This window comes from Psammomys obesus, unplaced genomic scaffold (genome assembly GCF_907164565.1).
Source record: "Psammomys obesus unplaced genomic scaffold, mPsaObe1.curated_primary_1811, whole genome shotgun sequence".
In the NCBI taxonomy this organism is placed as follows: domain Eukaryota; kingdom Metazoa; phylum Chordata; class Mammalia; order Rodentia; family Muridae; genus Psammomys; species Psammomys obesus.
Window position 1 is genome coordinate 5,994,112 of NW_026591816.1, and position 5,576 is coordinate 5,999,687.

At 44.5% G+C, this 5,576-nt stretch overlaps 1 long non-coding RNA gene across 1 annotated transcript; it reads left to right on the plus strand.

Annotated features, from left to right (window-relative positions):
• Nucleotides 1–2,433: 2,433 nt before the first annotated feature.
• On the plus strand, nucleotides 2,434–4,428 carry LOC129680328 (uncharacterized). Its single transcript, XR_008720675.1, has 3 exons — nucleotides 2,434–2,672; nucleotides 2,821–2,886; nucleotides 4,113–4,428. It is a non-coding gene; the product is annotated as an uncharacterized LOC129680328 (long non-coding RNA).
• Nucleotides 4,429–5,576: the final 1,148 nt, after the last annotated feature.

Genomic DNA, 5,576 nt, shown 5'->3' on the forward strand with positions numbered 1-5,576 from the left:
GTGTGGCCTTGTTGGGGGAAGTGTGTCATTTTGGATGGGCTTTTGAGGTTTCAAAAGCCTACACCAGGCCCAGTTTTCTCTCTTTATTCCTGCTGCTTGTGGATCAGGACATAGAACTCTCAGCCCCTCCGCCAGCACCATGTCTGCGTGGGCACTGCCATGCTTTTTCCATCATGGCAACAAAGGACTAAACCTCCAAAACTATAAGCCTAAGCCAGCTCCAATTAAGTATTTTCCTTTATAAGAGTTGCTGTGGTTATGGTGTCTCTTTACAGCAACAGTGAATGAGACATACCCATGGTGAAGGCTGCAAACAGCTGCCAAGATGTCGGAGATGATATGGGATTTGAATGCAAGTTTTAATCTGCTTTGACTGCATTTGCCCCTTCCTCTCCATGCTTGATACAGCCTCCAATTTCTTGTTGCCAAACTTTATCATTATTTGCCAAATAACAGGAGTATGACCTATTCTTTCATAATTTTTATAGTAAAAATACTGTCCAGTTCTCCTCTGTGACTTTTATGACAGAATTTGGGTTTGTTTCTTCTATTTTGTATTTGTTTCACTAAATAGGAATGAGGCACAGATCCCTCCCACACCCCAATCCTAGTCTCTAGACTGTGGAGCACACCCTTTGTTTCTTTTTCAGAAATAAAAAAAGGGATCTATACCAACTTCAAACTAATAATTTCTTTTGCAAAAACAAAACACATTTTAGAAAATAAAACACTGACATGGAACAAGAATTTATGACGTGGTCCAGCTCTGCCACTCCTAGGAAAATGCTTGAAGGACTCCTAAGTCAGCATAGCAAAGAGATAGTTGCACAGTGTGTTTTGTTGTGCTAGCCATGATTGTTGAGATATGGTGTCAGTGTAGATGAGGTTAAGAATCTGTGCGTTTTATTACAATACCCACACAGCACATCATATCTGCTACTCAGGTTCATATTCACCTTCTCAGTTTTCTTCCTTCTCTTTGGTTCATTTCAAAGCCCACACCCACACACAGGCCTTGGGCAGTGCACTTGGGCTCATATAGTGTAGATCATGCTTTACAGCTGATAATTAACTAGGAAACAGTCTCTGCCTTGTTTCAAAAATAGCAAGGAACAGACAGCAAGGGTCTCATACACAGCAGCTCTCAAGCCACTGTGGATAACTATGCTCTCCCATGTTTCTTCCTGACCCAAGAGTGTCCACTCTGCAGTGAGTCCAGTAAACACTGGGCATAGTGTGGTCAAGCAGGACCCACAAAGTCACCCTGCACACACCACACACAAGCCACACGAAGCTGAAAGATTGAGAATAGAAAAATTATTTCACATCCCACCAAGCACAGCTCTTCATTTTCTGTTGCCAATTGCTGTTGCCTTTTCCCCCACCTCCCACCCCCCCACATACTCTGGGAAATGTTCTCTCTCCAGTGAAAATTCAACAGTGAATCATGGAGACCCCACAAGGAGAGAACTGTGCTCTGTGGCAGAGGACACCTGTGAAGAAGGCCACCAGGGCTGTTCTCCTGCAGAGTGGGTCTGCTAGGCACACAGCCATACCCTCCACTAGGCTAGCCATGACCCAGGTTACTGTAAAGCTAATGATTTGCTTTAATCCAACCCAAATAAGAGTAAGCAATGTTTTAAAACTTTTAATGAAAAATGTATTCCTACCTTTGACCTGGGCTATTTTTCTTCAAATATTTAAAAATCAAACACACGGTGAGCCTATGGTTTTACTTCAAACCAGAAAACCACCCTCACTGTATTTGATCATCAACCCCCTCAGTTTAATTTTTCAGGCTGGCTTATCATGCATCATACACTGGACTTCTACCAGATGTGATGGTGAAATGCAAGAATTCAGTATTTATTTGTTAACTAGAAAATGCATGAAGTCCCAGCTTTGTGGGTCAATGACTTCTGTATCCATTTTTAAGAAACGATGCAGGAGAAGAGTTAAGGGCGAGGTTTTAGTATGGCTTAACGAAACACATTGCCCACAGCTGTGGAGAAGCAGCCATTACTAAAAGTAACTCTTTATACTCCAACTCAGTGACATCATCACTGCAGTTTAAACAGAACCCACATGTGGAAAGCAGTTGCTTCCAGATTAAAATCACCCTCTGCCTGATTTTCAAGGTGAGGCAGGAAAGTGGCAGTTGTGTAACTTCACGTGTGTGCGTCTTTGATGCCACTGTCTAAGATACTCTGTTATAAGGCTTTGCCTCTGTGCTCTCATGAAATGGGCACTCAGACCTGCATTGATTTGCTCAGTTTTTTCATTTCAGAACATGCATCTGCACACCATAAGTCCACAGCTCTTGATCAAGTAGGATTTGCTTGGGCTGAACCATGTCTCAAGGTATTAATAGGAAGAAACTTTTCCCAGGGTCCAAAGTACCAGTCTCAATTCCTTCGTTTTTCTGAGGCAAGAGTTCTTGCTCCGTGACGGCATTTTCACTGGGTACGGCAGTGAAATATAGTTCCTCCTATAGTTCCAGTGGCCAGGAGGCTAAGACAGGAACTGAGACCTTAGGGTCACTGGGTAGTGAGACTCTGTATCGAAGGAAGAAAAAGGTTTTCTGCTTGAAAATGTGAGATTAAGAGGCGCCTGGTCCTTCTCTCCCCAGTCGCTGTCCTCGATGAGTCTCTGCAGACGGGGGACTCTCACTGGTAAGCAGGCTGCTGGAGTTGAAAGCAAGGGCGGGACGCCTGCTGTTTTCTCTCTGGTATCGATTTGTCTCGCGATAAGCTGAAAGTTACCTGAGTACATCCTCTGTAGGACAAAATTAACTTTCTGGGTTTTTTTTTTTTTCCTCAGGATAAACCCCAAGCTGCTTTTCAACTAATTAGGACGACATTGCATTTGCCTTCTTCAAACTCAAAGGTAGAGGTTTGTTTGGATGTGAGGATATGGTTAAGGGAAAGATGGGGTCTGGGCAAGAGCACTCAAAGATTGGCCCACCTTGATTCTCACCAATGCTCCCGTGCTCACCAAGACATCCACTAAAGACTGGCAGGGCTCTGTGCGCCAGCTGTGCTGCTCAGGCACTGTATAAAGTTCCGCCAGTTAAAGGAGCAGGCTTCATTCTGGATATGAAGTTACAGTAGAAGACAGGACCAAATGCCACTCCCTTTATTAGATTTCAGTAGAGGACACAGGAAACAAACGAACAAAATATAGATCCACACATTTCTATGTGTGCTGTGGCTTCAGTTAATTCTAATAGAGCAAGGAAAAGTAAGTAGAAAAAGAGCTAGAGGTTGCCTTGGCCCGAGTGGAGGGAGTGAGGGTGAGAGTTTCTGGAAGGTGAACTTTGATCAGGAATCCTAATGAGGAAAGAATGAGGCTAATGTGAGACTGTGTAGAAATAACAGCCATAGAAACTTTCCCTGGGTAGAAATGACCTTGGCGTATCCTAGAAAAGAAAGGAAAGGAAACCAAAGGAGGTTTTGCCACAGGAAGGTTGGAGAGAAAGCCAGGTCCCAGGGGAACCTGATAGATCATCACCAAGCCTGTGGAATTTGTTCCGAGTGTGAGAAAACCACGGAAGGACCTTGAGCAGGCATGCGGAGGGAGGGATCTGTGTTGGGAAGAAGATGCGGGCTGCCCTGTAAACGTTACAGGGATTTCAAGAGGCTTCTCCATTGGCTCAGGTGAAAGAGACTGGCTGGGATTGGGTGGTGAAGGACAGAGGGGCTGAAACTGGCTGCAATCAGCACACATTTTGAAAGCAGAGCTGAGGGGACTCCCCCACTCCCTGTGAGAGGGGCACAGCAAGCTGTGAAGGAATGGGAAGCATGTGCATAAGAGTTACAGTATCCCCTTGATCTCCTTTAATCGACTCATTGCTCTAGCAAGGACTTCAAGAACTATGTTGAAGAGGTGTGGAGAGAGTGGGCAGCCTTGCCTTGTCCCTAATTTCAGTGGGAGTTTTTTAAGTTTCTCTCCATTTAGTTTGATGTTGGCTATAGGCTTGCTGTATATTGCCTTTACAATGTTCAGGTATGTGCCTTGTATCCCTGATCTCTCCAAGACTTTAAACATGAATGGATTTGTCAATTGCTTTTTCGGCATCTAAGGAAATGATCATGTGTTTTTTTCTCCTTCAGTTTGCTTATATGGTGATCACATTGATGGATTTTCTACCCCTACATGCCTGGATGAAGATACTCCAACCAAGTACCAGGCATGGAGATAACCTAGGACCCCTGCACAGATGTAGCCCATGGCAGTTCAATGTCCAAGTGGGGCCCCTAGTAATGGGAGCTGGGACTGTCTCTGACATGAACTGATTGGCCTGCTCTTTGATCACCTCCCCATGAGTGGGGAGCAACCTTGCCAGGCCACAGAGGAAGACAATGCAGCCAGTCCTGATGAGACCCAATAGACTAGGATCAAAAGAAGGAGAGGAAGACCTCCCCTATCAGTGGACTTGGGGAAGGGCAAGGGTGGGGAAGAGGGAGGGTGGGATTGGGAGGGGAGGAGGGATGGAGGTACGGGGGGTATACAAAGTGAATAAACTGTAATTAATAAAAATAAATATTTTTTTTTTAAAAAAGGGAGTTACAGTAAAGGAGGGCTAGAATTTCTACAAGCTCTTGAGGCTGGTTGTTCAGGTGTTCACAGGCCCGACTTCCAGGGCACAGGTAACACATCACATCTCTCAAAGAAGCCAGTAACCATGTCATCTTTACAAACCCTTCAAAGGCTCAAGGAGGCGGGAGCAGAAAGAATGTAAATCCAGAGGATGGGAAGCATGCTGCCTTCAGAACACGGGTCATAACAGATGGGGTTACCTGTACTAGACCTGAACCAGATTACACAAGTCAACACTTCACAATGGATGGCAAAAGGACTCATGATCTCCCCCTTCCCTGGGTTATTGGCTGTTACATGGCTGCTGTGGGAAGGCGACTGTGATTTTATTCAGTAGTGCAGCCACCAGCAAGTCACTCACGCTCTATTAAATAGCCTCCCACACCACTCACTGGAGCAAGTCGACTTAAAGCAAGTCCCTCTTCCTCTCCCCCTCCTGCACACTCAATACACAAGCAAGGAAGCCTGAAAGTAGGAGGGAGACCTGTTAGAAAGAAGGGTTTCACTAGAAGAGAGAGGATGAAACAAATAATGAGATGTGAAATAAATGACTAAAATTCAATATATAGATGTATAAAACTGTTTACAAATAAAAATCTATAAATAGAAGTGGAACAAGAGCCACACAAAAACACAAGTCAGCACACATACAAACACAAACACACATACCACAAACAGACACACAGACATACACACCACACACAAACATACACACACACACATAGACATACACACCACACACACACACACATACACACATACCACAGACACACACAGACATATACCACACACACACACACATACATACACACACATACACAGACATACACACCACACACACACATACACACATACCACAAAGACACACACAGATATACACACCACACACACACACACATACATACACACACACACATACACAGACATACACACCAAACACACACACATACACACATACCACAAACAGATACACACAG